The sequence below is a fragment of the Mus caroli genome, chromosome 16, assembly GCF_900094665.2.
Source record: "Mus caroli chromosome 16, CAROLI_EIJ_v1.1, whole genome shotgun sequence".
Classification (NCBI taxonomy): Eukaryota; Metazoa; Chordata; class Mammalia; order Rodentia; family Muridae; genus Mus; species Mus caroli.
Window position 1 is genome coordinate 61,064,886 of NC_034585.1, and position 23,188 is coordinate 61,088,073.

General features: G+C 38.2%; 1 pseudogene; it reads right to left on the bottom strand.

Moving 5' to 3' along the window:
• LOC110311331 overlaps nucleotides 1–22,331 on the bottom strand; it is a 123,635-nt pseudogene extending 101,304 nt beyond the window's left edge.
• Between the last annotated feature and the right edge of the window lie 857 nt (nucleotides 22,332–23,188).

A 23,188-nucleotide genomic window follows, 5' to 3' on the forward strand; every position in this document is an offset into this window, starting at 1 on the left:
GAGAGGCCCATTGGACTTGCAAACTTTATATGCCCCAATATAGGGGAATGCCAGGGCCAAAAGAATGGGAATGGGTGGGTAGGGAAGTGGGGGGGCGGTATGGGGGACTTTTGGGATAGCATAGGAAATGTAATTGATGAAAATATGTAATAAAAATATTAAAAATTAAAAAAAAGATAACGAATTCTAGTTTAGGGTACAATAATAATCAGATAAAATCTACCATGAGTCTTCCCTCATCCATGCCAGACAAAGATGTTTATCATACTTTGATGCAAATTTTTCTTATAGGCTGAGAAATAACAGGAAAATTATTATATTTAGCCTTTACTAAATAAACTCCACATCATATAAATCCTACATGCACACGTATGTTCACACATACACATGCAACACATGTACTCCACAGACAGACAGACAGACACACAAACAGAGAGAGGTGGGACAGACAGGGAGAAAGAGAATAAGTAAGTGAGTTCCTAAGGCGTGGACATTCATTCCTTTGGAAGTATTGAGAAAACAGACAACAAAAATGCCTCATCATGACAGAGGATATATCTCAATGTTACTGCAAATCCATATTTTTGATCCATATTTCTAACCCCACCAAATGTACTATGATCAGTGCCCAACAAGATAGGATTTTGGTGCCTTCTATTTTCTTGACATCCATAGTAAAAGATATCTCTGAGTACTTTCTAACAATTTCCAACTTTTAAGAACTGTGACAGAATTTTGGTTTTGAAGTTTCTAATGATGTAGTGTTATAAACACTAGAATTCAATTTCTTCAAAATATAGAGCACTGGGAAGAGGATGTCAAACTTGCAGGGCTATCCTAAAATAATCACCTAGATTGGAATCAGACCTGGGCTGCATCAGACTCACTGGCAAGAACATGATAACATGTAGATGACAGATTCCCATCTGCTGAGATTCTATTTCAGTTGGCCTGTGATGGGCCAGATATTTGCATTTTGACAAGTTTTTCTGACAATTTTGAAGCACATCACACACAGTTCAGGCTTCACCAAATAATAGTGGAGAGAATAAGAAGATGGTCTTCAATGATGTCCTTTGGACTATCCACCCTTAATTCAAACTCCTAGGTGTTAATACATTGTAAAGGTAGACAGGATTATCAGTCTTCATTTTTACTTGACTTTAGCAGTAGCTTCTATCGTCTTGTATGTATTGAGATTTTACTTACTTTAAAAATACTAATTTTGGTTATGCACAGTGACTAATTGGTCTACTGTCTATCTCCCTGTAATGCATCAAGAGGAGAATGTCCTGGTAATTGTTCTTTTTAAATCTACAAATGATAAGGTAGATTATGAAAGAAAATAAAAGCTATATAATCCAAATATTGATGCTGTTTCCAAAGGTGCCTTTCTCTTTCACCCCTTTCCTGTTGATCTTTTCATACTATGAAATGGTAAAAGTCACAAAGAACAACTTACTTCAGAGAGGTGAACAGAATATGGAGGAAAGGAGGAAAGGGCACTCACCAGAAACTAACATTTCTGCTATTTTGTTCTGTGCCATCTACAGTTTAGTTTCCTTTTAACGTTTTGATACAGGGCATCTCCATAGAATCTAGGCTGTCTGTTATCTCATGTTCCTCCCACCTCAGGATCCTGAGTGCTGGTGTCACAGGTATGTGCTACTGTTCCCGGTTTACTTTCTGGACTATCAAGAGCCTTTTCTCCTAGGTTCCAGTTTTTTACTGTCCCTTGTGTTTTAGAATTACACATCAATCTGTCATGTGTGTATATATAACATAATACTATAGTACTGAAAATTGCAATTATTGACTTAAAATATAAACACATAACTTACTAAGAAACTAAAAGTACTTTAGAAGAATGCTTTTGATAAAATGCTTTTAGTAAAATGCTTCCTCAGGTTGACTTTCTTTTTCATTTTTTCCTCTGCTTACCCATAATTCCTGTCTTTTTAAACATTATTATTACTCTCATTCTTAACTTTCATCGACAGACTGAAACATTTATCCTTTGAGAGCAAGTTCACTCTAGAAAACACAGTGAAGGGCTGGTGAGATGGCTCAGTGGGTAAGAGCACCCAACTGCTCTTCCGAAGGTCCAGAGTTCAAATCCCAGCAACCACATGGTGGCTCACAACCATCCGCAACGAGATCTGGCGCACTCTTCTGGAATGTCTGAAGACAGCTACAGTGTACTTTACATATAATAAATAAATAAATCTTTAAAAAAAAAAAAGAAAACACAGTGAATTTGTTTTATGGTTTCTTGTCTTATGTACACATGCTCATAACAAGAGACTGGGAGTTAGAATTCCTGATAGGCAGAAAGATAAAGAGAGGAGCCATGGCTTGGTAAGAAAGGTTGTAAACTTCCAAGATGGTAGGCTTCTTCCTCATCCTCCCGACTTGGGACAAAAGCCTAACAGCTTACCACAAAGTCCCCTCTCCCCATGTGTCTGTCCACCAGGGAGTACTTTAACTTCTAAAGCCTCAACATCACATTCCCACATATATGTACAGATGGTCTACACTAACAATTTTGAATTTTTTGGTGAAGCATAAGTAATAAGCATTCGGTAGTAATTATGCCTTCAATTTAAGAATGTTGATCATTTCCTAAGCTAATTGTACCTAGTAGGATGCTCATTGTGATGGTGGGTTGCCGTTTGCTGCCAAGGCTCCCAGTCAACCATACACTTACAAATGTAAGTGAATCATAGCACTGGGGACTCTGTTGCTAAGAGACCATGTCAGATAGGTTAGGCGTATTTAGTGTATTTCCAATTTCCATTATTTCAACTTATTATGTCATCCAGAACATATATGGGGAGGGGAGAATTAGGTAAGTCTTTGCACTGACATAGGAGTGGGATGGCAACCATGAAGTAGGTGTGAAATGCTGTCTCACAAGGCATCTGCTAATGATATCAACTCATTGCCCCTGTCACCCCAAAGCTGTAGGGAGCAGAGATAATAGCTAGTGATGTCAGGGTCATATCGCATATTGAGATCTACAGCCTACTTAGGTCAGTGGCAAACGAAGGGCAATGTCTCAAGGAATAATCCTGAGCACAGCAATAGGAGGCTGAACAAAGACCACTTTGTTCTTTATTGAGATAGCATAAAATCGACATAAAACTATTTCATTTGCTCTTCCCTCAAACTCATTTCCTGGGATTCCTTCATATGCCATAATTTTGAATCACCTCTATTCATTGAAGAAAATAAGATTGGTGTTGACTTGTAGCCCAACAGGTGTTGACTACACCCTGTCCCACTTGGAGTGGGATGGGATTGTGTTTTTCTGTGATATCTCCTCTGAAGAGGACCTATTTACAGGTGTAGGAGACTACCAGTTTGAGATCTACAGACTCATGAGGATGGAGAACAAAAACTGCTGGGGTGAATATCACCCTTAAAATAACATGCTGTGGCTGCATTACCTCACAGACAAGATTCTGAATAAGATGAGATTGAAGACTAAAAGCCAGAGGGCAGCCATGAAGCAAATAAGGAAAAAACTGCAGCATTTCCACAGGACTGTACTGAGCTTCAGCTCTCCCACTGACCTGCTCTGCCAACACAGTCTATTTAAGTAAGCCAGGAACCTAGACTTTCAGAGGCTCTTTAAGTACACTTTTTAGACCTCTGGTTAATTAATCTCTGCCATTAGAGCTGGATGGAGGTGAAAGCACATCCTTAAGAGTTCCCTGTCAGCTTCTTAGAAGATAACCTTGTTTTTTAAAAAGGTAACCAAAACATTTGTTGACATGATTAAACTTGCTTTTAACAAATGTTCTTTAAAAAAAAAAAAACAAAAACTAGACAGAGGACAAGTAGATGCATCTTTAAGTCCTCGTCCTGTCAGCAGAGTCCACAAGTCTGATGTTGCTGGTTTTTGAGCCTTGATACTTGATGTAGGATGAGCAAAACCAAACCTCACCTGTGGTCCTTACAGCTCTTGATGCTGTTGTCAAAATGCAGAGCAGCGAGCAAGAGACTAAGAGAGTCAAAACCAAGAGGGAGGTGCGTAGGGGAAGCATGGAAAATGTTCATCAAATTCACTCCCCAATCACAGAAACAGAACTTATAGATTTTCAACAGGAAAACAAATGTCTCTGTGGCTCTGAAAAAAAAAAAAGAAAGAAAGAAAATAAGATTGGATTGGATCCATAGGGCTTGCTCCACAGAACTTCACGGAGTCACTAGGTGGCACAGTACTAAACCCATACTGGAGTCTTGTTCAGATCAATCAAAGGAGAATACGCATTGCACCCCTATTGTGTAAATGAATGAAGTTGTTTCTTAGATGAGTTGTTTTTCTCACTTTTCAGGTTATCCCCCATAGAATTAAATGACTAGCATTTCCTGGTACAGGTTCCAGTGACTTGAAAGCTTTGACTGCTTTCCTCAACAAGCCCTGCAAACACGCTAAAGTTTCTGTGCATTCTATTTCAACTCTCTTTGTATAGCAAACACACTAGCATCCTAACTGTAGCTCCTGGTGAGTTTGTAGGCTTGCTAAGCAGAGGAGTGCCATTAAATTGATTGACTATTGATTCAAATCAAATGAACGATTCCAATAATGTAGCTCCTCTGAGTGTACCACTTATATGGATTCAGCTGCAGAAAAACACAGAAATCATTAGAATGCTTCAAAATATCACTTAGGTGTTATTTATAGATCACATGAAAGCATAACTGCTTACTTATAAACACACCAAAGGGTGGGGTTAATAGAATCCATGAAAACTGCATCAGAACAATATGCCAAGACAGGTGTGGTGATGCATACCTTTAATCCAAGCAGTCCAGTGAGTTTAAGGATAGCCAGGGCTATGTGAAACCCTGTCTCAAAACAAATAAACATTATCGCATATTTCTTCAGGTTTTTTCTAATAGCAGGAATTGCTTTATCACAATTATTTTGGGGAACACCATTAATAATATACCTTGGTGTAATCTTTTAAATTTCTACTAGGCACATTAATTTTTAAATGAAATTTAAGACATCTATAGTATTTAGTCCCGTATATTGTTTAGTTGATGTTTACCCTCTTTCTTTCCAGGAGATGCCCAGATCAGAGAAGATACTAGTGCATTCCCACGTAGAAAAGACTTTATCCATTGTATAGTGTCTTTCTTCCTTTCTCAATCCTGCTGAGACAGAAATCTCAGGGACTGGCCTCTGACCTTTGTAGGTGAAGGCCTTACTAATTTAGAGTGATAACTTGATATTTTCACTCAATTTTTGTCATATAAAGTTTTAATTATTTGTGTGGAATTAAAATAGAATCACAAAGGTAGAAAAGAAAATGGATGTTTATTTAAGTTGAATGTAGTTATAGTTTCAGGAACAGCCTGGGTATGCCAAGGACATGGGTTAAATCACTGATGTGACTAAAAGAATGTAAAACATGGTAACAAGGAGAGGTCATTAACAAAAATGACGTGTTCCATCATAAAGTATTTAACTATAGATCTTACAGTAGATAAGGGCACACAGTGATGAACTAAGTGAAAATAAAATGTGGTGTGCGTGTGTGTGTGTGTAAATGCTACATTGTCAATTTACAAGATCTTATATTTGATTGGCCAGGCAGATTATGAGGCAATGCCAGATTAATAGGATGGGCAAATCAGCTTCAGTTTTGTTTATTCTCAATTTTTAAAATTTATTTTTTCATATATTACATTCTGAATGCAGTTTCCCCTTCTTCCTTTTCTTCCCGTCCCTCTCCATCACTCCCCACCCCACAATCCATTCCCCTACAGTTTCCCTTTAGAAAAAGGGTGGGAATATCAAGCAAACACAGCACACCATGTTGCAATCGGACCAAGCAATGTCCTTTATATTAGGCTGGACAAGACAATCCATTGGGAAGAAAAGGCTCCCAATGGCAGGCAAAAGATTCAGAGACAGCCCTCACTCCCAATGTTGGGAGTCCCACAAGAAGACCAAGCTACACACACACAAGCTGTGCAGAGAGCCTAGGTCAGATCCATGCAGGCTCCCTGATTGTTGGCTCGGTATCTGTGAACCTCTATGAGCCCAGGTTACTTGATACTGTGGGTTTTCTTGTGGTATCCTTGGCCCCACATGGCTCCTACAATCCTCCCTTCCCTCTTCTGCAGGATTCTTTAAGCTCAGGTTAATGTCTGGCTGCAGATCTCTGCATCTGTTTCTATCAGTTGCTCAATGAAGCCTCTCTAATGATTATGAGAGATGTCTGTCTACAAGTGTCGGCTTAGTTTTTGGTGTGAGATGTTCCAAAATGTTTGCAGAAATTGAAGTGATCACAATTATTTTTATGTTCTTTATTATTCTTTTGATTGTGAGACACTTTGTAGAAATGATTATGTGAAAGTCGTGTAATACATATTAGTTTTTATGGGGATAATGGGCTTGGGGCACAAACCTTAAAAACTTTAAAGGCAGCAAACAAATGATGGAAACTTAAAACTTATGGCACAGTGAAATCCAGTGTAAAGGATGAAGAAACGCACAAGAAGCCGATTGAAAACATTTAATCTTGTGATTTTGCTTTTGTAAGTGGGTCTGTGGATTATTACGTGGTGTAGAAAGAGGGTCCAGTAACTAGTGCAGAACCTTGCCCCCCTCAGGCAGGAACAGATGTGATTTATGGTATGGAGGGAAAGAGAGCTGGGGGGTGTCTCAGAGATGGGACTTCTATCCTTTCACACAGCGGGGAGAAGCCAGACACAGATTTCATCGGCATCGTGCTTCTTCTGCAGGAAGTGGAGCACACATAACCATGACATCCTCTGACCTGTCTTCCATGTATTCTGGAGCAGATTAGCACGTTTAACCCATTACCCTGACCTGTTCCTGGGAAGGCTTCTTATTTCTTCTCAGTGTGTGCTTCACAGTCTGCTTATGCTGTCTGCTGTCACACACAGGGTTAAAAGTTTGATGTTGAAAAACTATACATATTTTTTTAATTCAGGGAATATCGATTATGGTGTTTTATGATTTCCTTCCCTAGCCTAATCTACAATTTCGTTATCCATGTTCCTATATTTAAACCACCACAGAGCCGGGCGTGGTGACACATGCCTTTAATCCCAGCACTTGGGAGGCAGAGGCAGGTGGATTTCTGAGGCCAGCCTGGTCTACAGAGTGAGTTCCAGGACAGNCACTTGGGAGGCAGAGGCAGGTGGATTTCTGAGGCCAGCCTGGTCTACAGAGTGAGTTCCAGGACAGCCAGGGCTACATAGAGAAACCCTGTCTCAAAAAAAAAAAAAAAAAAAAAAAAACAAATAAATAAATAAAATTAAAGAAAAAAACATCACAGATTCATTTGGTGTGATATGAAACTTTTTTTCCTCTATAGATAATTCAATATTAAAAAATTAACTTCAGTCAAGCAGTTTTGCTCTTTAGTTAGCCATAATTTTATTCCTGGCTACCTGCCATCTCTTGGGTGGGTCTCCAGTTAGCTGAGGTGTCGCTCCTCACACTTGACTACCTTGTGAACCGTGTGGCCTCCACAGGTGGCCCCATGCTCGTTTACTTAGCCCTGTCTCCATCCTAGGGCATCTCACTCTCTGACTCTCCAGGTACACATGTATAACCCCCCCCCCCGCCATTCTCATTCTTCCCAAACTTGTTTTTCATTTGTGCTTTCAAATTGTTACAGATTCTGGTTTTAAGATAAGTAGGCATGATATGTACACATATGTAAGTAATGTATGTGTATTGGAACAGTGAATGTCATGTACCTTAGAACTCCTTATGGAGTCAATATTGCCTTGACATTTTATCTGTCTGCCTCTGTCTCCCAACTACTTGGATTATAGGTATGACTTACCACTTGGTTTTATGTGATGCTGGGGATGGGACCCAGGGACTTTGTTACTGCTTGACAAGCACTGTACAAACAAAACTACACCCCCAGCTCCATAGCTTGATGTTGTTATAGGACACATGGTTAGTTTATGATAAAAATTTTAAGAAAATCACATTTGGATATCAATTATATTCTTCCATGTTATTCTTGTTTCTGGGAACTTACCGAAAGTGCCTACTTTGTTCCTTGGTTTGTAGATAGGTCAGTTCTGAGTCTTGTATTTGGCACATCATATCACTGGCCAACATTGAAAGTTCCCAAAGTCTTCCCCCCCTCATCTCTTTATTTTAGAATTTTGGGACTTCCTGCAGAATAAGTAACAGAAGTGATGACAGGCATTCTTAAGGTGATAGGCTTTTAATGAGGATACATCGAAAATGTCTTCAGTTTGTGTGCTGTGCACTGTTGTTAATCAGAACCTTTTCAAATAGAGATAGAGATTTCTACTGTGACTGAGAAAAGGTTGCTCTTAATTAACAGTTGAAGTAGGGAAGATGCTGCCCCTTTCATTTGGTTTGTTCCTAGGTTTTGAGACAGGGTTTTGCTGCACAGTGGAGGCTAGCCTGGGACTACTTAAACTTCAGCCTTTGTTTCATTGATGCTGGGATTTTATGTACAGATCAACTACCAGGTCCAATTAACTATTATTATTTTCATTAATGGTTTCATTTTTATTGTGTTTGTGTTAATACTTTATTTTTCTAGAAAACTGTACCTGTAAACCAATATTTTAATCAATTAATAAGGATTAGCATTACCTTCATAAAACAGTTAAACATCCACTTTCCACTTAACAGATCTTAGTTTGAAGTAGATATAGCTGTGTAGCCCAGGTTGGTCTTGAATTCACAGTTCCCTGTCTTTGCCTCCTGAGAGCTAGGGTTTCATTTGTGCATGAACGCATTGGACTTAAGTCTGTGTGTTTTGGTGCTAGCCCATCCTTTTGTATGATTTTTCAGCTTACTCTAAGTATCATTGCTTTTCAGACAGGATAATGTAACCCTTAGGCTGCTGAAGCTTGCTTCTTCCGCATGTTAACATTCTGTGTTGTTTGCCTGACTTACATCTCCACTGAATAAACTGCATGCTTACTTTTGTCATCCTTTTTTTTAATCCTTCAGAGTTTATTTCTGCATGCCATATACTCTAGTATGGATGTTTGATCTTTTATTTTCAGTCTTTGTTATGCTTAGAAAGCTTTGACTGCTAAGAAAGGCTTGGTTCTAAGCATAACCTGAGATCTATCTCACAATTTTATTATTCATAACTCCATTAGGAATATTCTGGAATTACTGATTTGAGTAATCTTAATCTTTGGGAATCAATGAGGTTCAGTGACAAAAACCTGGGCCCTGGAGCATATTGCAGTGGCTAATCTACCTTTGAAAAGATGGATAATTTAATTATTATTGTTATGCTTCAGTTCCTTCATAGCATAGGCAAGGTTAGTCCCGATATATCTATATATATCTATATCTATATATAGATATAAGTATATATATATATATATATATATATATACAAATGTCTTAATAGTATGCTTTAACAACTTCCATATCATATGTCTACAAAAACAGACATTTTAAATTTCTATGTTCAAGTTTAGTTTTCTGAGAATTTGTCGACTCTCCAGTAAAAGATTGCAGGATGATAAGATAATAACTTCATATCTGTTCGAAGAAGTTGTACATATTTTACAGTATTCAGCCAAGCATTATTAGTGTACATTAAAACAACTTCGTTAAAATAGACAGATTATGTTTGACTGTCTAGTATGTGAAAGGAAAGTATTAGATTTGTCATTTCAAATGAACAGTTACATTTCTCACATTATTTATTTTAAGGTTGGGAAATCTGTAATGATGTGATGGGTAGCCATGACATCTTCAAAATTCTTTTAGCAAGAAGGAAGAGGTTTATGGTATTTAGGGTGAAATAAAGGCACACTCATATGCCATGTAGAAAAATCTTCAGCATAAAAGTTGTCTTGACAGGTATATCTCTGATTGTAACAACACTATCTTCATCCTCTCACACCAGAACCAGGGAGATGACATTGTATATTTGTTAAAATAGAAGTTTCCAATAGAAGTACAATCATAGAAGAAGAAATGCTGACTTTAAGATATATTGTGGAAGGTCAAACTGGACTTACAACCAGCACTCCCTGCTCAAGGAAATTAAAATTGCCAGGAACTGATGGTCTTGCAAATCCCCTGTTAATATACAGAAAATTGATTCTGTAAATTTTCAAAGTATTGCAAGTGCCATCCTTAATTCTATCAACGATAAAATAGGAAACACTTGATTCGATCCTGCAGCTAGAAGAATATAGGAATATAGGAATGAGCAGGTGTTGCTATTGCACCTTAATTCTGAGTACTCCTATGGAAGAGATTGCTGTCAGAGTGTAGATGGTAGCCTTGACAAGGGAGAGAATTTCTAATTTAGTATCTCATCTTGTTAAACTAATATATTAATGTGTTCTTTGAAAGGTTCATACATGTATATGCGGTATCTTGATCATATCTAACCCCACTGCTTCCCTTATCTCACCTAAAAGGTTGACACAAGAAGCTTGGCTGAAGCATCTTCAATTCAAGAAGCAAATGAAATTGTGCTAATGGTCATGAAAGAATTCAACAGGCAATGCTATTTTATTAACCCCTTTCCTTGTCAATCAACCATGTAGCATCAGCCTCCATATTTTCCCTCTAGCTAATATTAGGATCCATCTAGGTCACTTAATGCTGTATTGACCACTTTGAAAACTTCATTTAATACATTTTCTTGTTATCTTTCTTTTCACTTTTATTTATCCTTCAGGTCCACTGACTACTAACCAATATCAACCCTGAATTAACTTGGCCAAGCTCCTCCACGGCCATAGAGATCTACTCTCTAAACCTAAATTTTTCTCTCCTCAAACTCTAACAAACATACTTAACCACTAATGCTTAAGGTAGAACTAAACACTAATTTATTCTCTGCAGCAATACATAGCAGAAATCAATGCTTTCACTTAAATACTTTACTTTTAAAATTGCACAGCAGCTGGTGGGGGGAAGGGTAGAAGAACTAGCATGAGTTTGGGTCCACATTGTATTACAAAGAGAAGTACCTGGCTAACCTGGCTTACTAAGAAGTCTGTGTCTCAACAAAACAATAATCAATGGGTGTTGTCAGACAGTGCTCATTGAAATCTAATGAATCTATAACATCAACTAGGGTAGTGTCTCTCCCCTCCTCCCTGATGCAACTGAGGTTTCAGGAAAACAAATCATTTAGAAGTAAAATGGAGAATAGAATCATAACTTCTTAGATGTTGACATAGAACTCTATCTTTAAAATTTAATTACTAGTATTTCAAAACATGTGAGTCTCCTTTTTTAAACAAACAAGCAAACAAACAAACAAAGTAATTGTGTTCAGGTGATTAAAATAGACCATTTTGGATTTGGTGTTCAGTAAGTTCATGTCTCTCTATCTTTGGAATGACTCAAAATCTGAAAGGGAACCAAACAATAAGTTAGATTTGTAGACACCCAGATTCTATTGTGCTATTACAGTGTTGCTCATTTCTCTGAGTGTCAAGTAGGATGCAAAAGCACTAGAAGCACAGTGCTGGGGGCATAGGATTAGGGCCATAGGATTCGGGGCACCATTATGGGAGCACAGTGCTAGGAGCACCGGCTGTGGACACTGCATAGTCTTCATGATGGGAGCATAGGAAGGAATCTGCGTGTGCAAAGTGCTAAGGACTTGTTTGTCCTGAGTCAGCCCTTTCCCTCTTGCACAGAGAGATGATGAAGAAGGAATGCAGGACTCAATGGCCTTAGTGTCGGCAAACCCTGGCCAGGAAGACATGACTCAATGTCAACTGACAGGTAACAAATAACTCAGGGGTATTCTCCATTTTTATAACTTAAAATTACTTGTGGGTCCTCAAGAATAACTTTGTGGGAATAAAAATTGATTTATTGGAAAGAAAAATGTATTCCGATAATGAAATGAAGAGATTTTTACTATTGAAATTAATGGAAAACAGTAATATTTTTGTTGATAACATTGTTTTCTTGAAAAATTTTAAAAGCAGTAGATTTTTACTGTTCTCCCTACAAAAACCAAGTGAGTATATAAGAACCTGCAAATTTATATGGGACTCCATAGCCAAGCTACTAGTAGTCCATGAAGTCACTAAAGACTTAATCTGATACCTTGTGCATGCAACCTGCCTGTTTAACCAAACTTGAAAAGAACAGAGTAATAGTCCATCTTACTTGGTTTAGATTCCTCATGTAATCAGTTTTTACAAGCTAGACTAAACCACAGATTTAACCTCAATTTATTTATTCTTTCATGTTGCTGACCCACTCAGAGTTGCGTGTGTGTGTGTGTGTGTGTGTGTGTGTGTGTGTGTTATGGTAATTGTTTACTGAAAGCTGAACAGGCCAAAAGTTAACCTTATACCACAAATATCCACCATAAATGTTGGAAACTGCACACAGATGTTGCTTGATAAGAGTATGTTTCAGTACTGAGTGTCTGGGAGTAAGTTGGAGTAGATAAGTTAATCCCTTGTAAAACTCAGGTAAAACCTTCTATAACTTTTCTCTTACTCCTTCCCCATCTGATATTCTCTATGGTGTTCAATAAATACAGAGCAGAACCTTTGTTACGGACATCACATAATAGGCAGGGAATAAGATCAGATCAGGTACATGAGACACAGGCAAGCTAGACACCATGAATGACAGACAGATGCACTACACAGAGAAGATAGGCAGACACAAAACAGAGAAAGAAGAAAAGAATTCAAACCTGGGCTTGCTCTTGGTCAAATTAATCCAAGGGCAAAAGCTGAATCTTCTTTCCTTCACATTTTTGTGCCTCTGAGGTTATCTTTAGTGCATTTAGCTAATGAAAGCGTGAATATATGAAGAAGAGTCAGTGTTTTGTAAGTGTTATAATTAAAGAAGCACCAGGCTGTTCTGATAATGCACAGTTTATGGTTCATTAAGTGCATCAGTGAAAAACTAAGGATACTGATTCCTAATTCAATGTGTCCTTGCCTCTAAGATTCTATATCTCAGTTAAGTCTGTAGACAATTTTTATGGTTTGTCTCTTAGGTTTATCAGTCTTAAGCATATAAAATGTCTCCAAATATTTACAAACAGGGATAATGGTTTGGGAGGATTAAGGTTGCCAACAGAAACCTTACTGTTTTTCATTAACTACAATAGTACATAAAATGCCTTCATTTATAATCATGAATATTCTTTTCTTCCCCAGAAATAAATTTTTCATTCCCACAAAGTTATTCTCTGGCATTCACAAATAATTGTAAGTTGTAAAAATGAAGTATATCACTGAGTTCTTCATTTACATTTGTTACCTGTCGGTTAATGTTGAGTCTTGTCCTCTTGCCCAGGGTTTGCAGAGACCAAGGCCATTGAGTCCTACATTCCTTGTTCATCACCTCTGTGTACAAGTGGGAAGGGGCTGACTCAGGACAAACAAACCCTTAGTAGTTTGCACATGCAGATCCTTTCCTATGTTGTCATCATGTCAACAATGTAGTATCCACAGCCCATGCCCCTAGTACTGTGTCCCTTAAATTGTGCTCCTAGCTCTGTGCCCCTAGCACTGTGCCTCTAGCACTGTGCCCCTAGCACTGTGCCTCTAGCATTCTCATACTCATTTCCACCTTCCACATGCAGGCAACACTGTGTAGTCACTAGAGTCTGGCTTCTTGTATCTAAGTTAATGTTTTGTTCCCTTTTAGATCCTAAGAAATACATGCATGGCCATGCTATACTATAAAGTATATTAGGTAATACATACATTAATTAGTTTTAATTAGCCATCTTACACTGTTTACATATTTTAATACATGTTATGCATAGCAATGCCGTGTGTAATGGTTTGAACAGGAATTTAAATCATGAGTTTAAATACTTGCTTTATAGGGAGTGACCCTATTAGGAGGTGTGGCATGTTGGAGTTCATGTGGGTTTGTTGGAGAAAGTGTGTCACTGGGAGCTGGGCTTTGATGTCTCAGAAGGGCAAGACAGTTTATTTCCGGCTGCCTACCAATTTGGATGTAGAACTCGCAGTTCCTTCTCCGCACAATGTCTGCCTTTTCCCTGCCATGTTTCCTACCATGACAACAGACTAAACCTCTGAAACTATAAGCCAGTCACAATGAAGTGTTTCCTTTACAAGAGTTTCTGTGATCATGGTATCATTTCACATCAATAAAATCCTAACACATCAAGTATTCATTTCCTTTGTCAATGTACCTAAATAGAAACAAGTATAAATATATTATTAACAATGAACAAAGTAGATCTTATGCATTATATATTAGTAGCATTGAACTGAGGGAAATATCTGGGCATTTAAGGTAAAACACCAGAGAAAAAGAATCTATGTGATTCTGTGAAACTATCTTGAAGGAAATCTAGGGATCTGAAGGAAAATACCAATATGGGTGCTGAATCTCCTGGAGCTGTTTTAAAGGCAGCAAGCTAGATATGCAAGAGATGAGCAAAAATCCCCACTAGAGTTGGGTTATATAGTCATGAAGTCACCATGGACAAAAGTACATATGAAGTCATGTCTGTCTAACTGGCTCCAAGGTTATATACCCTGAGGCCTTGCTCTTTGAAGCTCCCAAATGATTACATGCATCAATGCTGAAATCTGGATGCTGAGACTAGGCAAAATGCCAAAGTCATTCTTTCAAAAGATCAATGATAAGAATGCATTTGTTTATGTCACTCACTCCCTATCATAACAAGTAGTTGTGCATGCCTTGCTGTTCACTCTATCAGCAGCAGAGAACAGAATTATGTAACAGCATTATGTAGAGAAAGTAAAATGACATAAGTCCTCTTAAGTAAGAATTCCGCATCACATGGTAAATCTACTTCTAACACAGGTATTTGTTTTAAACCTATCTATTTCTTAAAGGAATGAAAGTGGCCAATTTAAGATGTTTCAACTTTCATATTGTTTTATTTCCAATAAAGTTTTAAAATTACAATTTTCTTATAGTTTTAATCACCAGTCTGATTCCATGTCATTTCTCTATACAGGCTCTGAGATATTTTAATTGCAGGAAGGTTTTAAGAAATGTATCCAAAATTAGTAATGAAACACAATTCATGGCAATTCCCCTCACAAAGCACCTGACACATCAAATTGTGGAGCAATGTCACTTGTAAGAATCGAAAATAGAAGTTCCAACCTAAGAGTTACAGTTTTGAGAAGCTATCTGACTTCTGTATAAACCTCTATGACTCAGACTTCCCATAACCACTGTGAAGACCATTCTTTCTCATCATTATGCACATAATATGCAACAAAAGTATATGCTTATGAGTTGCAAGGCAAAGATCAGTAAAGTATTATGTAAATAATGGAAATGTTAGGACTTAACAAAAGTCTGTGATTATACCTGTTTCTATTTAAGTCTTCAGTCAGGCTCAGTATAAATGTGGAAGGGAATAATTAATGAGAGTTGGCCAATTTCTTGTTTGACTATACTTTCATCATAATTTCCATGTCATTTCTTTACCTCATTATTGTTTATATGTCTAATAAGGAATTTAAAAAATAGAGTTGGCTTTTTGATTAGAGGACCTTGATAGAAAGTTAAAAGTTTCTTACTTTGTTACTATAGAAAACAAGGACACTGAGTACCTATATGTGCCTGAACACAACTTCACAGTTAAAGGAAACTAGAGGTTGTTTGGAGAAAGGGTTCATTCACAATATGGTTGAAAATTTAGCAGTTGAGACTGGAATATGTCACAGAATAAATCAACTGGTGATATCCAAAACACTTAGCTGAAAATAGGCTTGTGACAAGCAGGACAATTACACCATCACCAAAGCCAGTAAACAACAGATTCTGCTGACTGAGATGTGTTTGAAACTTATGGATTTATAAAGATATTAAATTATTAACTAATAATTTTCTGATAAACAATATTTTGTACTAACCTAACCCACTAACTTGAAAACCAGAAACAAAGAAAGAATCTGTCATGCTTATATAATTGCTCATACAAAGAAGATGAACAGGCTTGTGTTTTTTCAGGTGCAAGAAGATAACGCTACATATTAAATACTGTGCTTTAATAAAGAAAATGAACACCATCTGTGTTATGGATATATCTCACTGGATTGCCATTGCACAGTACGAACAAGCTGAGAACTTGATACCCAGCTCTAAAAAGCAAGGGGTAGGGAGGTTGGTGAGAAAAGGAGAAGGAAGAAAAAGAGGAGATTAAAGTAACATGAATGTGATGCTCTCAATAAAATCTAAACTGCAGGAAATTCTCACACTCATTTGTTTCTCAAGAAACAAATGCCAAGGAATAAAGGGAATGGTGGACATGCCTCTAGATTGCAAGATAATCAGTTGTAAAATGTGAAGCTTCCAGGTGTGTGCAGATTACCTGATGTTGCACTGCTCAGAGCCCACACGGTGTTTCTGGAACATGCAAAGTAGTTCACAGTGATTTCATCTTGAGAGAAAAGGTTATTGTTTTTTATACTTTTACCTTTTGAGCATACTGAAAGATTACTGACTGGGGTTAATTATTAAATAATAAGGTAGAGCATATTGTGTAACGAGTATATGCATGGTTTGACTTGATGTGTTTTTAGTTTTTAACCTTTTGGAATGTTGACACTGTTTCTGAATGGCAGTGTTCTGGACTTAGCAACGCAGAAGGTCACTTTCGCTGAGCAATCCAAAGCATGTTAGGATGAAGAACATCTGACTCTTTTGAGATTGTTAATTAGGACATTTACAGAAGAAACTGTATTTTCCATCTTGGAATTTTCTTAGTGTCACCTTCCATTTTTTTGTGACATTCAACTTTCTGGAAACAACATCTTTTAAGTGGAGAACATCAATTTATTCTGTTCAAATTTTGCTTGGGTTTTCCTTTTTAATTTGTTTGGAATTGATTTATCCCAAGTATTATAAGATGGGTCTTTTTCCAATTTTACACACAGTATTTGTGAAAGACCTTCCCAAAATGGTTAAGTAAAGGGCTTATGACACACAGCCATGGCATATTTTAATTATGGAAAATAAAGATCTTATTTTATGCAAGCATGCACACATATCCTCACATATTCACATGTGGATGCATGCATGAATGTGAGCACGCATTACACACACACACACACACACACACACACACACACACACACACATACATCTTCAGGTAAAATATAATTAAGTTGCCTGTGGCAATAAGTGCTACAGAATGTTACTAATAAAAAGTTTGTTTTGGGGTAAGTCAATAGAGAATTCTTTTGATGCTACCCCTGTAAAGTATGTTACTTGGCCAGAAAAAAAATGTATTGCTATAATAAAAAACAGACCATTTTCGGGATTAAAATAACAAAAAGAAATATTGGTAGTTTTATTTACAGTCTGAGGAGAATGTACACTTGAAGGAACAGAGCTGCCATAGAAATTCAGAGTGAGACATGTGCCTGGTTTTTTCTGTGGCAAACTCAAGTTTCTACTGTACTCATGAAAACCCTTTCTTCTCTGTCAGTTATTTCCCATGAAAAAGATTGTACTTGTGACTTTAAAAAAAGATTTATTCTCTCTCTCTCTCTCTCTCTCTCACACACACACACACACACACACACACGGCATTAAGAGTTTAATAAGTGGAAAGGCACTTCTGTGGTGATCCCACTATGTTGCATCACTGTGATGGGTGAATCCTGGAAAGGCACAACCCCAGATGCTTTGTCCCAAGATTGCTTCTTGCAGCTGATGTGCCATCTCATGTTGTCATTGCTGTATTCCTTAGGTTTTTGACCTAGTGTTATTGGACAAAGAAACCCTTTCTGCCTATAGTCTGTTATAATTGACACCTGGGTATTAGCACACACTATTGGGCAAATTTCCTGCAGGTCAATATGAAGACGTACTTTCATGAAATAATGTTGTTTAGATGAATTAATGATTTTATAGAATTGCTTATTTGAATCAAACAATTTTAAGAAGTTAAAACAGTAGATAGAGTGTTTAAAATTGGAATTAAAATCACAATGTGCCTCTACCTTGTAGAGCAGTGAAGGCTGCATAAAAATAAATAAAAAATTTTCATACGTTACTGGTACATCTATTACACTAGGAAGAAAAATAGGCTTGGAACAAATTATGATCAAAGAAAAATTTCATTCTAGGTCAGGTCCAAGGATAAGGCCATGGCTGTGCATCATGATAAGTTAGGCCATGAACATATAAAACTATTACTGTGAACTTATAATGAGCTTGTGGAATAAATGATAGATTAAAAACTACTGCTTTGAACTTGAAATCAACAATTCCGGGTTACTCCCTCTTACATAGAGAACTTTGTCTTAGGATATATAAGAAAAACCTAAAGGAAAAAAATATAAAGTGGTTGGAGTGTGTGTGTGTGTGTGTGTGTAAAGTTATTAAAGCCAGCTCATTGGCGCTTTTTTCCACCCTAATATGTATGTATGTATGTATGTATGTATGTATGTATGTATGTATGTATTTATGTGTGAAATTGTTGGACCTGTCTTGTTGGAGCCTGGTTTGCTTCATCCAGTGTGTGTGTGTGTGTATGAATGTATGACTTTATCTCTTTCTTTTTCTTTCTTTTTGTTCCCCTAAGAGTTTAAAGAGTTCAGAGTGTTTTACAGGTCACAGAGAATACAGGCCCTAGATAATTAAGTTTTCCTCCCATCACCACTACCAGCGCTCACCTCATAAATCACCTACCACTGTCAGTGGGCTCCTCCATTGGCTGCTGTCATCACTGAGCCTAATCACTGCCTTTGTCAGTTTACCTGTGGTGTTGAAGCTGGCCTTTGACACAGAAGTGTCCTGTGGACGTGGTAGTGAGTAGAGATATGAATAATGAATGAATGAAGAACAAGAACACATAAGAGGGTTCTAGTTGAGACATACTATGAGTAACCAGGGGATGGAGCCAAATGCCTTTGCAGGCAGTCTGCACAGAAGTGAAGTTGAAATAAATTACTTCCACAATTCAAGCGTGCTTGGGTGAAATGCTGTCAAAAGTTTGGTGAAATGCTGTGTTTATCTTGCACAGACAGAGCATAATGGAAGCTGTAGCTATCCTCTCCATATTTTTGGATGTGTTATCTGAGTATTTCCACAAATCTTTGCATTTGAAAGTAGTAAACCCAAACACCAGAACAGAAAAAGATCATTAAAAAGTTACTGTCCTGTTTTCTTTTTTCTCCATTGCTGTGAAAACACCATGATCTAAAGGAAATTGGGGAGGAAAGGGATATTTTTTTTCTTTAATATTTTGAGGGAAGTCAGTGAAGAAATTCAAGCAGGGCAAGAACTTGAAGCAGAAACCTCCATTTACAAATTAAGGGTTTATTGACTTATTCTCTCATAAGATGCCACTTGCAGCCCCTGCTGTTGTATCTATTATTAGTGTAAGTGAGTAAGCGTGTAGCAGCTCCGACTTTGGCAGGAGGCACAGTTATGCACAGCATGGGGAAAGATATGATTTCGCATAAATATTATACTACTTACAAAGGTTTAGAAAATATAGGTCTTTCTGTAAAGCTTTTGTGCAGCAATAACTTAAAAGTCTCTTTTTAGATATTCAGCCACATGATTCATATAAGGAGAAACTAAAATACAATGATTAAAAGCTATGAAAAAGTTCTATTCGCAGGGAAAAGTACTTAGGAATATTCTATTATATATATGTATATATATTCATTCTATTATATATGTATATATATTCATTCTATTATATATGTATATATATTCATTCTAGTATATATGTATATATATTCATTCTATTATATATATATGTATTCATTCTATTATATATATATATATATATATTAGATCTGTTATAGGTTGAATTGTATCTTTTCCAAGAAAATGATGAAGGTCTAATGCCCAAATCTGTAAATGTGATCATATTTGGAGATAGTGTCTGCATGGGCATAATCACATTATGTTGACATCGTTAAGCTAAAGTCTAGTGACCTGAAGATACCTTATGATAAAGATATCATAAAAGAAGAATTGAGACTCTGAGGGGAGACTTCCATGTGAGAAGAGAGCTGACATTGCAGCAAGCCATCACAAGTAATAGCAGAAGAGGTCACCAGAAGCCCTAAAAGACAATTCCTCGCTAGAGAAACCTTAGGATGAAAAATACCAACACTATCTTTATTTAGGATTTCTACCTTCCACAATTGAGAAAAGCTAAAATTTAGTTATTAAAGTCATTTAGCTTGAAAATTTTGGGGGAAGAAGGGGGTTAATTTGCCATCAAGTTATGTCTATAATCAGAGCAAATCTGTAAACAGTAATTTCATACATGCTCCATTGGAAATGTAGCTCTCAGCCATCTCAGAGTGTTTTTTTTTTTTGAGAAAAACAAGTATGCTAACACTTCTAAAATTAAATTTACCAGTAACTCAGTTCACCTCCATAATTCAAAAAATAGTAATATAATACACTGATTTTAATATAATTGACATATACTGCTACTTTGTGATAAAATAGTATTTTAATAGTCAGATGTTTTGGCCAGACTTTGATAGAAGACTTAGGGGGAGTCAGATGTTCACACCTCACAGTTACCTTGAGAGTAGCATGCATGTAAACATGTGCTGCTGTTTTTTTTTTTCCATTAATGATTTGAATGGCGTAGGCACCATTAACACTTTGTACTATGAATTTCTGAAATATTAACAACCTGTGTTGCTTTCCAACAAAAAAGGGCAATGATTCCTTAATCTTTATTAAATCTTCCACCAATTTCTTGATGAAAACAAGCTATATTGCCAAGATTCCCATTAATTATCACCTTCTTGGAGTTATCAACAAAATCTAGTCACAGATATTCCCCCATTACAGTATCATACATCTGAGTTGATTGAGTGAATGTGTGTGTGTGTGTGTGTGCTATATGTATATATGTGCAGACTCCCATACATGAATACTGGCATTACAAATATGTGTCATTACATCAGGCTTAAAGAACTTGCTCTTAGTATTGAAAACATGACTGAACACAGGTTTAGTCAGTCCTTAAACTCATACTATATGCATTTGTATTGTATTGCTGCCTCAAGGTGTTGGGAGCTATTAAGACAACACAATTGTCCTGATCTCTGAATTGGGCCTCTCCCCCCCCCAGAAGAAAAGGAGGTCAAAAGCGGGCCACTGACACACCGCTCCAAGAACAACCACAGATTGTTCTAGCCCTAAGTCAGCGCCAGATGTCCTGACCTCAAGATGTACCCTGATACAGCCAAGTTCCTGCTTCCCCTTGTAGTTGCCAAAAGAAAAATTTCCGCTGCCCCATTCCTCCTGCTGAGAAGTACTTCCCCTTTTGATTGTACATTTAAACCTTGGGCCTGGCTAATACAGTGGGACCTTGATGCCACTCAGAATGTTTCCGTGTCGTTCTTGCACACGGTTCTCGTCTCTCTCTATCCCCCCATTTGGTTCTTAGGAGAAGGTCCCCTGAGACCCTCTAATAACTGGACCTGCTGGACGGGTCAAGTGGCACCAGACGTGGGGCACGAGGTGCGCTGTCCTTACTGCAGGGGCGCTAACTATGCCCCTAACCAAGATTATACAAGGGCCCCAAGAGTCCTATGCACAGTTCATTGCCAGATTGCAGGAAGCAGCTGAGAGAATTTTAGGACCTGAGGAAAGTGGGGGTCTGTTGGTCCGACAACTTGCTCTTGAAAACGCCAATTCAGCATGTAGGGCTGCCCTGAGAAGTAAAACCAAGAGTTTAGATATAAATGGTATGATCAAGCTTTGTAATGAGGGAGATGTGTTTTCCCAACAAGTTTCTAAGTCTATCAACCTGGCCATTGGGGCTGCTCTACAACTAAATAAAGGAGAAAAAACTTGCTATAGATGCAACCAACTTGGACATTTTGCTAGAGAATGCCCTACACAAAGACAGAGCACCCTAGTCTCAACCCCCCACCCCCACCCCCACCCCTGTCTTTGCCGAAAGTGCAAGAGAGGCGGCCACTGGGTACGAGATCTAAGACTGATATCAAGGCCACCCACTACCTGCGGTCCAGGGAAACGGCCAGAGGGCCCCCCTGCGGGGCCTGTCTCTCCTAATAACAAATGCAGACAACCTCCTACCCCCCACGGGAGATTGTGCAGGGTTCCAGCAGCGAGTGAGCGCAGCTAGCTCGGGAGTGTGGCCTTCTTCACCCTGGGCCCCTCATGGCCTCAGCCCGCACTGGGTGAGCCCGAGGGGCTGGGAGCAGCCTCAGTGCTTACCCTGTGGACACCAGGAGCCCTCGCCCTCAAGGCAGCCACCAGTTAGGCCTGAAGGCCGAGGCTGGGCCTTAGGGGCTTCTGTGGCCTGAGGCGGCGGGTCTAAGCAAGAACACTCTGCCATCGCAGGCACTCAGACCTGGATGAACTGAAGCCTCGATGGGCCTGGACAAAGGTGAGGGAGGGGGGCTCTTCCACTGATTTACTGTGGTCTATATTGAATGCTTCTGCTTTAGCCTTGCTGGATAAGACACAAAAAGATAATGCGTCAGAATTTGAAGATTGTTGGATGTGCTTTTCTGCTTCCCCACCCTTTTATGAGGGCATAGCCTTATTTGGAAATTTTACCCTGCTTTCAGATGCTAGGCAGCTTCCCTTCGAGTCAGTTCAGCTTACCTTGACAGAACTCTCTGGGATAGGAAGTTGTGTGTTGGGCCCAGGCATGCTTCCACCACGGCTCTTGCTAGAGATTTGCAATAACATGTTCAGAGTAAATAAAAATAGGTTTTCTTATCTTCTTGCCCCAAATGATACCTTTTTGGCATGTTCCACGGGCCTTACACGGTACATAATTATACAAGATTTTATAAATAATAGAAATGATTGTGTCTTGGTTCAGCTTTCTCCAAATTTTAGTATTCATAAGTCAGATGACTTATTAAAGTTTTGGGATCGAGGTGCCTCCTTGCCATCCTGCCACAAAAGAGAGCCTATCTCGGTGGTGACCCTTGCGGTCCTTCTTGGCCTGGGTGCTACTGGGACTGGGACCGGAATCACAGCCCTTGTGTCATCTCAACAGAATGCATGCAATTACCATCTGCTCAATGAGGCTATTAGCCAAGATATAGAGAATATAAAAAGGGGCCTAGATGATCTTACTGATTCCTTGGTCTCCCTTTCAGAAGTTACCCTTCAAAATAGAAGGAGATTAGATTTGCTCTTTCTACAACAAGGAGGCTTATGTGCTGCACTTGAAGAAGA